The following is an 11,661-nucleotide window of genomic DNA, read 5'->3' as shown; positions in this document are numbered from 1 at the left end:
AGAGTGGTAAAGAGATTTTATTCAGAATCTATTGCAATAAAGGAAAACAGATCTCAGTATGGAACTGGGCTCGATTCCAAATATAGCAAAGACAGCTGAAGATTTCTAGCCATAAGCAGAATGTGTGTGTGCGTTATTGGGGTAGGGGGTGTCAATGGATGGAAAATTACTAAGAGAAGATATCAAGGGTAGGGGAGATTCTAGCTAGACTGACCAAACAGGATTCTTGCTGAGGGCAGGCTAGGGTGATCAGATATCAAGGGTTGGGGATGAGAAATTTGATTAGATACTGAGAGTTATCAGTTATCAAGGGTGGGAGAGTCACTCTAAATTGACATAGCAGGGTTTTTACTAAAACTAGGCTATGCAGGTCTGGCAAGGATAGGGCCAAAATCAAGCCCTAATGGAAAGGAGAGATTAGAGGAGTCTGACTAAAGTTTGGTTAAGAAGAAAGTCTTTGATAGTCCCTGCTCTTGTTCAAGGAAAGAAGTCTCTTCTTTTACTCTGAGCCATATTAGTCCATTTCTAGTTCAGTAGCCTTTGTTCATTAACAGCTAGCTGAACCATCTGTTGAGACTTGATGATGGTTGTCGATTGCTATACTATACAACCCATGGACATTTAATGAGAGGGATACTCATGGAGATAAACAAAAAGACAGTGATTAGCATCTGAGACAATCTGTATGCCCAACTTAATTGGCATTCAGGGAATTCAGAATTCTCAGGAACTGTCATCTTTCCTTGGTGGTGTCAGCACATTGGCAATGATGTGACAAATTTCTTCGTTCAGCTCTCAAATCTTCCTGGTGACAGATTCCTTTCTTGGCAAAATTTAGTCAGGCTCCTGGAAACTTCTCTTAAGCCCATCTGTGCACTTCCTTGTAAAATCCAGTTTTAGCAATCTCTGCTAAGTCAGTTTAATGAGAACCCTCCACCCTCAATATCTTATTGCCCTTGATATTTGATCAGGTTCTTCATCCTCCACCATCCTTCAGGAGATGACTGATCACCCTGACCTGTCTTCAGTAAGAATCCTGGTAGTTCAGTTTAGCTAGAATTCCCCTTACCCCTGATGTGTTCTCTTAGTAAATTTCCATGTACTGACTCCTACCCCACTACTTGGCTGTAAATTCCCACTTGCCCAATCAGAGTTGAGCCCAATCTCTCTCTCCCATCGCAAGACTACATTGCAGTAGTCCCTATACCTATTGTGATGGTCCTAAATAAAGTTTTCCTTATCATGCTTTAACAAGTGACATTGAATAATTTTTTTCTTTAACACTTGTTATAGCAAAGATGTCAGATAGATTGCCAAAGACAAAGGTGCAGCAGTCCCTTCTGACAGTGGTGCAACTGCCACCTTTTACAGCCAGAATTATATCAAGTTCTGTAGCTGTTTTTTTCTAAATTGCTTCCTCAGGAACCGAGATTACCTACAAGGAGACCTGTGATGTCCTGGACAATTTTCTGTTTCTGTGGTAAGAGTGAGGTGAACTGGAGAGAGTGGGCAAATGTTTTAGAGATTGTTCAAGATAGAAAATTGTGGGGAATTCAGTATGATGAAGGGGTTAGTAAGATTGTTGCGGTAACAAGATAGGGTCTACTTGATCAATAACAGCCAATAGGCTTGGATCCCATAGACAAAATAAAAATTATCGGGAGTGAGCCAGGGGTCATAGAAATAATTATTTGATGGCTGAGGGTGTCAAAAAAGTGCAAGTTTTGAGCATAGGAAAAGGATTTTTTGGAGGTGGTCATTTGTGGTTGGATTGGATCAGAGAAATTAGGCTGGGAGGAAAAACATGGACAATTCCATTCATATGAGGATGTCTGGGGGAACCTGTAGGGGCTTGGGGGCTTTATGTTGGATTTTAGTGATTTCTAGGTAAAGTGTAATGACAAATGCTCAGTCCCAGAAAGGAGTTAGTGGTAAAATTACAATGAAATCAAACATGATCCTTGCAAGGATAGACCAGAGTATGCTTGGGGGTTGACTCGTAATGGGTAATTGTCTGCTTTAAGAACATGGGGGGGAAGAAAAGAAGTGTCATAGCAAAACAAACAAAAACATTTCTAGTAATCAAAGGAATCTGGGAAATAAACAAATGTACCTGTGGGAAAGGGAGCACAGCACCAATAGTCTATGGCATTATGGGAAGCAGTGACTAGTTCAGCCTAGGCTTGCCAAAGTTTCTGTGGGCAAAAATGTCTTACTGAGAAGGAGAGAAAGAGGGGGGCAGGAAAGGAGCAGGAACTCCTGAATTCAGGAGCATAAAAACAAATTCAAAGATTAATCTCAGGTAAGGAATACACGGTAAAGGTGAGGAATTGTTGTGAGTAGAAATGGGTCTCAATTAGGGAGTTGGGAAGAGCAGGATGATCTCTCGGCAAGGCAAAGAAGCAGGAAATAAGGAAGATGAATGTAGATGGGTTTGGTTCCATGCTCTTGGGTGGAAACTGACTACTTCGTGATGTCCCCTATTTGTCCCGAGGTTATTGGAACAGCTGTCTGCTTCTGGCTGTTGTCTGACTCTGGAGGCTCTCAATAGAGCCTCAGTTTGAGGTCTCTGATTGGAAATCTCCAGTCTGAATAGCTCTTGTACTTCTTCAGTTGTGAAACATGATCCCAAGGTTGAACAACTTGTAACTTGACAGCAGTATTAGCAATGAGTAAAATGGTATAAAGTGCTTTCCATCTGGGCTCAAGATTAGTTTTCTGGTGGTGGCATTTTCAGAATATCAGATTACCTACTTGTAAATTGTGTAAGGGATGATCCGGAGTCCTAAAGGGAAGGCAGCTTTGACTTGTTGGTTATATAACTGAGTATATTTTACTAATCCTTGACAATATCTAAGAATGTAAGATTGAGTCAAGTTAGAATTTTCCAATAGTCAAGATGAATGAGCATCCTCATGAACCTTCCCATAAGAATTTCAAAAAGAGATAGCTTATGTGGTGATAGGAATAAAGATATGAGAGTCATAAGAGTAACAAAAAAAATAAGCAAATGGGACCTGATCAAATTAAAAAGCTTCTGCACAGCCAAGGAAACAATCAATAAAGTGGACAGACAACCTACAGAATGGGAGAAAATATTTGCATGCAATACACCCAATAAAGGGCTAATAACCAGAATCTATAAAGAACTCAAGCAAAACAGCAAGAAAAAAATCAAACAATCCCCTTAAAAACTGGGCAAAAGACATGAACAGAAAGCTTTTCAAAAGAAGAAAGACTGATGGCCAACAAATGTATGAAAAAATGATCAAAGTCTCTAATCATCAGGGAAATGCAAATCAAAACCAAAATAAGATATCACCTAACTCCAGTGAGAATGGCTTTTGTCAAAAAGTCCCAAAACAACAGATGCTGGCATGGATTCAGAGAGAAAGGAACACTTATATGCTGTTGGTGGAACTGCAAACTAGTACAACGTCTATGGGAAACAATATGGAGATAGCTCAAAGAACTAAAAGTAGACCTACTATTTGATCCAGCAATCCCACTATTGGACGTTTACTCAAAGGAAAAAAAGTCATTTTATTAAAAAAAAAAAAAAACACTTGCACTAGAATGTTTATTGTAGCACAATTCACAATTGCAAAGATGTGGAATCCACCCAAGTGCCCATCAATACATGAGTGGATTAATAAAATGTGGTGTATGTATATCATGGAATACTACTCAGCCATAAAAAAATGAGGAACTAATACCTTTTGTAACAACCTGGATGGAATGGGAGACCATCCTTCTGAATTGAAGTATCACAAGAATGGAAAAGAAAACACCACATGTATTCACTATTAAACTGGAACTAAATGTGCACTTATATGCACATTTGGAAGTAAAACTCAATGGAAATCAAGCAGGTGGGAGGGGGGAGAAGGGGTTGGGTAAATTCACACCTAATGGATACAATGGATACTATATGGGTGAAGGGCACACTTATAACATTGACTCCAACTGTACGAGAACAATACTTGTAACCAAAATGTACCCCAGTAATATTCTAAAATTAAAAAAATAAAGAGTAATGGGCAGCACTTGTGCCCATGGTAAGTCCAGTTCTTCAGATAGTTTAGACAGTTTGGTCATGAGGATGCTGTTAGCTCTTTCTATGGTGCTTGATGACTGAGGATGGTAAGGGCACTGAAATTTTTTACTAATGTGAGTTGTCATTTCCATTTCCTATAAAATTCTGCCAAAGAAATGTGATATTTTGTCACTGAGGTGGTAGAAGGTATAACCTAAGTGGGGAAGATTTGTTCTGGGAAAACTTTGGCAACTGATGTTGCTGAGGCATTTTTGCAGGAAAAGCCTCTAGCCATTTAGAAAACATGCAGATTAGAGCAAGTACTAATTGGTAGCATTGTACTTTTGGTAACTGGAAAAAATCTATTTGCTTGTGAAGGAAGGGTCTGGGGAGCTGCTTTCCTTCCTTGCTTCACCTTTACAGATTTTCCAGGGTTATATTTCTGGCAGATGAGGCAACTTGGCAACCTCTTGGTCCAAATAAAAGCTAAAGGGTCCAAACTTTTGTTTATCTAACGTATCTCACATTTTTGTCATTTCCATGGTGACACACGTTGTATAAACCATACACAATGACTCAGGCAATAGACTTAGGAGCTACTTCTTCCAATATCTTTAGGTGTTTCCAAAGTCCATCTGTGTGGATTGAATATCTGACTTTTCCAGTTAATTCTTTCTGAGCCTGAAGCTGTAATTTGGGCCATGTGGATTACTTTCATTATTTCCTCAGAAGTGATCCTAAAGAAGCTGTCTCCTTCAAGAGAGGGTGAATAGTCCTACCAGGGATCAAGGGCCTCAAAGTGGGACCCAGGGTTATACTCTCAAGGCCTGGAAACTGCCTGGATTTCTTGGATATTTGGGGAAGAGGTTGCTAATTTAGGAGAATTATCAGCCAATCTATTCCTCTAGGCCTTGTCTAAGTTTTCTGAACAGTTTTGTTTAGTTTTAACTATAGTGATCTATGGGGGTAATAACAATGCCTCTAGAAGTTCTGCTATTTGGAGTCCATTTTTCCCTGGGTTACCAGGTGTTTTCATAAATAATCTCTGTTTAAATAATGTACCAAAATCATGTACTACCCCAAAGGCATAGCGGCCATGAGCATAAATGTTAATCTTCATTTCCTCTGCTTTTATGCAAGCCCAAGTAAGAGCAATTGACAGCCACCTGTGCTGATTTAACATTTGGCAAGCTTGTGTTGATCAGTGAAGACAAATCCTGGCCAGGCGGGGTGGCTCATGCCTGTAATCTTAGCACTTGGGAGGCCGAGGCGGGTGGATCGTTTGAGCTCAGGAGTTCGAGACCAGCCTGAGCAAGAGTGAGACCCTGTCTCTACTAAAAAAATAGAAAGAAATTAGCGGGACAACTAAAAATATATAGAAAAAATTAACTGGGCATGGTGGCACATGCATGTAGTCCCAGCTACTTGGGAGGCTGAGGCAGTAGGATTGCTTGAGCCCAGGAGTTTGAGGTTGCTGTGAGCTAGGCTGACGCCATGGCACTCTAGCCTGGGCAACACAGTGAGACTCTGTCTCAAAAAAAAAAAAAAAAAAAAAAAAAAAAGACATATCCTGCCTGCAATGTCCTATTCTTCCTCCAGAGCTAGGAGTTATCAACATAAAGAATGAATGAGGTCATCTTGGGGGAGGAGATCTGATAAATTCAGCCAGGACAAGATAAAGATCTAGTGATAATGACACAATCCTAGGGCATTCTGTCAGTAGGCAAAGAACGTAAGATGGTAGGATTAAGGTTTTGACAGTGATGTATTGGTGATGTGAGAGGGAGAGAGTGATAAAATTTTGTAAGGGGTAAGTCAAGATACAGAAAAGTGCTGTGTGTTTTCATTAAGCAATAGGATTTGCACAGCATGAGGAACATGTATGTGAAGCAGACGGCCTAATACTAAATGAGAGGTAGTTTGGGCCAGTTTGATGGTTATAGCCACAACTCACAGGCAAGGAGATATGCCCTAGTTACTGGGTCTAAGGCCAAGCTGTAACATCCCAGAGGTCTCCAGTGTGCATTATGCTTCTGGGGGCACGATCCTCTTTTTTTTCATGCAAAAACAGGGAAAAAGGCAGGGATTACTTGGGAAGTCCAAGGGTAGGAGGTGAAAGTAGAGAGCCTTTAAGATTCTCAAAACCATCATTGAATTTGGGTTCTCTCTAAACTGACATAGCAGTATTATTGCTAAAACTAAGCTATGCAGGTCTGGCAAAGACGGGGTCAAGGACCAGATTTAGTCAAGAGCAGAGCTTAGAAAAGCCTGACTAAAATTTAATTAAAGAGAGATTCTATGTCGATGCCACCAGGCCTGTGATTTCTCCCTCTTTAAAAGTCTGGAGGCCGGGCGCGGTGGCTCACGCCTGTAATCCTAGCACTCTGGGAGGCCGAAGTGGGAGGATCGTTTGAGCTCAGGAGTTCGAGACCAGTCTGAGCAAGAGTGAGACCCCATCTCTACTAAAATATCGAAAGAAATTATATGCACAACTAAAAATATATACAGAAAAAATTAGCTGGGCATGGTGGCGCATGCCTGTAGTCCCAACTACTTGGGAGGCTGAGACAGGAGGATCGCTTGAGCCCAGGAGTTTGAGGTTGTTGTGAGTTAGGCTGAGGCCACAGCATTCTAGCCTGGGCAACAGAGTGAGACTATGTCTCAAAAAAAAAAAAAAAAAGGTCTGAAGCTTGAGTGGAGCTTGGCTTAGGGGAAAGAAGGGAGGTGAAACCCTCAGCCCCAAAGACTGGAGACCTACTGTATCACTATTTTCCATGGGCATAGGCCCCTCACCAGGGCAAGTAGCCAAGAAAGAGCACCCTCAGATGGATGGAGAGTCAGTGGGGGAGGTGGGTCATGCTAGGGACCAGAAGGCCCGTCCCCTTCTCTTCCAAGAAAACATACAACTCCTCAGTAGCTCAGGATTTACAAACCAGTCTGGGAAACAAGAAGGCTCAGAAAATATAGAATCCACAGGACATTTCCCATGCTTTACGCCCTTGCTCCCAGTGTCATCACCTCGCCCCCATACATAGGAGAAGAGCAGCAGGGATGTACAAAAGGGGCAGCCTTGCTCAGGGACCTGTATGTTAATTATCAAGGTCACTGGAACATAAATCACAGGCACAGGTTTGAGGAAGGAAACATGTTGGACCTCTGCATCAGCAGGAGAAAGAAGAAAACTTTTTTCAGAACAGCAGAACTTGTGCCAATTTTTGAGGCTCCATAGCCCACACTTCACGTCCCACAGCCGGCAAGAGAGAGGGCACCCAGTTCATGTGCAACTTCTGCTTGGAAAAGCCACTGAAACCTCAGCAGTGAGCTGGGGGGTCCCAACCTACTACTTCAAGACCCCTTGGTCTAAAGAAGTGGGGGGAGCCTCACCTCTCCTCCAAGCCCCAGGAGCTGCCCAATTCTCACTGAGATGAAAGAGAGTGCCTGAAGGTCATCCACACCCTCCACCTTGTCTGCCCTTAAGAGAGGAGACCAATTGCTCTCCAAGGCTACCTTCCGTGATCAAGCAGAACTGACTACTCCAGAAATAAGCATAGCCAGGACAATGCCTGCAGCACAGGATGATCGCTGAGCCCCCGAGATGGGCTCTTCTGGGTTCCCACGGTCCCCTGGCTTACTTTAGCTGCTGGGGGGTGGGGTACCCCCAGGTTGGAATCTCGTCTTGAGCATCTGCCTCCCTAGCTAGGCTGCAAGCTCCCGAGAGGGTTCGGACCATGTCCCTCTTGTTCACTGTTTGAAACCCAGTAACTCAGTCTCTATCTGTTACATAAGGAGGCTGCCAGGAGACTCAGTGGCCCCTGGGTGGGGTGGTCAAGTTAAGAGTTCCAGCTCAGGCACCTGGTAGTCACATATGCTTGTGACCTCCTCTCTGTAAGATGTGTCTGTGCCCATTGTGTTCCTCCAGGAGGACCCAGGAGCTCCCTGAGGATGAGTTTCATAAAGTGGTTTTAGTTCATGCCCCAACTCTGATCCTTAGGTGACTTAGTAGTCAGTTCTCGGTAGGACCTTTCCCTTTCACCATCCCCGCCCTGCCCAGGAAATGTCCCTCCTGAGGATGATCCCCAGCTGTTTCCCGGCCCAGGTTGCTCCCTGTCCTAGCTCTGTTTCACCTTGGGCAAGTTCCTGTTTCCTTGTCTGGAAGATGGGGGAGTCGGGCTAGTTGAAGGGCAAGGAGTCAGTCTGTTCCACGGCCACTCGTCTGCATGTTGCCTGAACACTGCTGCCTCCCGGACACCCTGGGGATCAGGAGCAGGGACTTGAGGGGTCTTGCTACCACTCTCCCACCAGTGTCACTAGAGTTGTGATGATGGAAATGCCTGTTGCCCACCCAGGCACTTCTGGGACAATCAACATGCTTATCTACGCATGGGCCTCAGCCAGGGGAAACAAGGCTCAGAGACAGAAGGAAACAGGCAGGAAGACTTTCCTGACAGTAAAGATAATTAAGACCAGGAGCCATTTACCAAAGAATGTGTGGGTCTCCTTTTCCTGGAGGGTATAGAAACTTGGACACTAATGGGCCCCTAGAGAGCATCTGGTCTAGCCCCTGCATTGATTACATAAGGAAACGGAGACACGGAGACCCACAGAGAGGAAGTTGCCCGCCCAGGGTCACAGAGCTGCGTAATGTAAGAGCAGAGACCAAGACGTGCTGCTAGGACTCTCCGGCCAGAGCGTTTTCCATTACTCTAAGCTGAGAGGCCTCCTTCAACCACAGGACAGCCCAGCTGCTTCTCTGGAGTGTTTTCCAGGTACACATGAGGACTTCCTGTGGCCCCCAGAGGGTAAATGGCCTCTGGGAGGGAGGGGTGAGGCCAAAGCCCCCTGTCCTCAGGATGCCCAGGCCCAGGCTGTTCCCTGGACACTCCCTTGCCTCCTCTTGAGGACAAGAGGTACCACTGTCACTCTGGAGTGTCCGATGGCTGGCTCCTGCCTGGGGTCCAGGAACTCTCCCCAAAGACCGGCCTGTGCTTCCAGCACCCTCTCTTTCCCCCACTAGAAGGACCCTCACTCAGGCAAAGAGTCAGCTGGCCCCCAAGGGCAGTCACATGGGAGGAGATAACTGGGCCAGGGCAGTCAGAAGAGATGGGATTGCATTGGTCTGGACAGATGCTGGGTAGGACCCAGACTAGCACAGAGGTGGGAGTAGGAGTGGTGGAAGCCTTCCCGGCCCTCTTCCTAAAGGCTTCCCTCACCTTTCTGGAGGCAAGGCAGGTAGGGGTGTCAGAGTGTGGTCGACAGGGCACACACAGTTAGGACTCCTGATATGAGTTAACCACCTGGCCCAGTCCCTCAGTAGCTGTGTGACGTTGAGCTCTTCATTTCACTGCTTCGAATCTGTCTCATCTCAAAATTTGAGAACTAGTAATGTCTTCTGTCACTCAAGGCCATGGTCAGAGAGATCTCAGGAAGAACCTGCTGGCCAGTGGTTTCCAGGACAACCCTAGTTCCTTGTAATTTCAGTATATACAGGAGGGGGCACCCATAGATTAATGTGTGGGCTTTAGTTAGATCCTGAATGCAATAAAATAGAAAACACACAGAAACAAAAACCCTCCATGACATTGATGAGACATGAGACATTTGAAGTTTGGACACTGACTTGGTATTTGATGACATTATGGAACGATTGTTAATTATTTTAGGTGTTACAGTGACACCGTAGTTATGCTTTAAAAGGGTTCTTCTCTTTCAGAGCTACATACTGAAATACTTCTGGATGCAACAATGTGATGTCTGGTCACGAGCTGATCATTGTTGAAGCTGGGTGACGTGTACAGGAGGGCTCACTATGCTTTTCCACTGGTGTATAGCCTTGGAATTTTCCATAACAACAAGTTTTTTAAATATGAAACAGAGAAGGGTGGAACACGAAAGTGTTTACTCAAATGTGGCATAGCTGTCTGCCTTTGGAAGACTTTTCATATAGAGACAACACTGGCAAATGTAAGGAAAGCTTTGTATCTGATTTGTGAGCACCAGCGGCTTTGCTGGAGGTGGCTGGTGACTGGAGACAGCAATTGTGCCCCCTCAATTCAGCCCCTCATTAGGCAGCAGCATCTGTGCTGCTCCTCTCAGCCTATGGCTGCTGGATTGGTTGCCAGGCAATGGAAAGCAGAGGCCAGAAGCCCTTTTCTTGGGAGGGAGCAAGGGGGAGGGGAGGGGAGAAGCAAGAAAGAGCTCACAGGGGAAAGTTTGTCCCTGCCTCAGAGCCTGGGCGAAGGGGAGAGATGGGGGTGGGGGTCCCTTGTTGATGCTGGTTCTCTTGGCCCCCACTTTCCGTGGTTTACTCCTGGGGAGCAGCCCCGTTGTCAGAGCTTGAAGCCTCAGAGAGGGGGTGGGGGAATGCATGGACCTGCACCTCCTGTGAAGGCCAGGGCGATCTGTGATTAAGGAAGATACCAGTTAGTACCTGTCCACAGAGTAAGAATCCTGGACAGGCCTAATGAACTCTTATTATGTTAAAAAAAAAAAATTCTAGGAAAGCAGCTCGTCAAATGGAAAATCTGCACTGGTGATCAGCCTGAGCTGGGACTATCTCAGGAGGCAAGAGGGCAGGCGGCTTCTTGGTGGGGGTGGGGGGTGGGGGATGGAGACACATGTCCTCACCGTTGTTTGGGGAGGGGAGGCAGAAGCCTCTGGCACTGCACAGTGGCCTGATAGTCTCATGGGTGCTGAGTGTGTTGGGCAGCCATAGGTTCTGGTGTTGCCTCAGACCCAGCTGTCACTGAAAGTCTGTGTGGGCCTGAGCCTGTCCTGACTCTTGGTTTCCTGATCTCCAGGAGCGAGTTACCTTATATGGTCCCTCGCCCCCCTTCAGGCTCCAATGGGCTGGATTACAATGCACCCTTCCACCCTCCACCCTGGGCAGGAATTACTCTCACCCAGGGTGAAAGGAGCCTGGCCCACTCCACTCCCACCCACCAGGCCAAACTGGAGGAACCAACACAGCCAGTGACCTCTGCACCTCTTCAGAGAGGGCACTTCCTCAGGCTATCCTGCTGTTGTTGGGAGCTGCTTCCCACTGGCCTGGGAGGTGGGATTCAGAAGGGCTCCAGGCAGGCAGGATGGGGGTGAGGTCAGGCAACTGTCCCAGAGATCATGTTCTCGAAACCAGACCTCTGAGACAAGGTGTCTGTGCTTGATGAGAAAGGCATTGGGGAGGCCAATAGTCAGTAGCTGAGCAAGAGCAGGGCCCAGACAGTCCCCTCTTTCTGCAGCATCTTTATGGCTCCTCGTTGCTAGGAGCAGTGCTTCTGTTGCTAAGCAACAGGAGTCTGGAGAATTAAAATCAGTTTCCTTAGCTCACTGGAAGGGGCAGGGAGAGAAGATGGAATCCACATGCTCTGGAGAAGCTCATCCCTGCCTCCTAGTTTAGTTGGAGGATGTGGGATGGAGGGAGAGGGAAAGTGTGGTGCAGCTGTAAATTGAACCCTAAGGAGATGAGGGAGGGGTAAAGTGCTAGAGAATGGTGGCCATGCACTGAGACTTAGTATAGAGATCGCTAGAGTGAAACTGGCAATTAAGATGCTGATTAGAGCACTAATGAATGCTAATACTGCTACTTGCAAAACCCAGGAAAGGCATGCGGTCCCTGTGGTATTTCTGAG

Source organism: Eulemur rufifrons, chromosome 30, assembly GCF_041146395.1.
Source record: "Eulemur rufifrons isolate Redbay chromosome 30, OSU_ERuf_1, whole genome shotgun sequence".
Classification (NCBI taxonomy): Eukaryota; Metazoa; Chordata; class Mammalia; order Primates; family Lemuridae; genus Eulemur; species Eulemur rufifrons.
Note: the sequence above shows the minus strand (reverse complement) of the source record.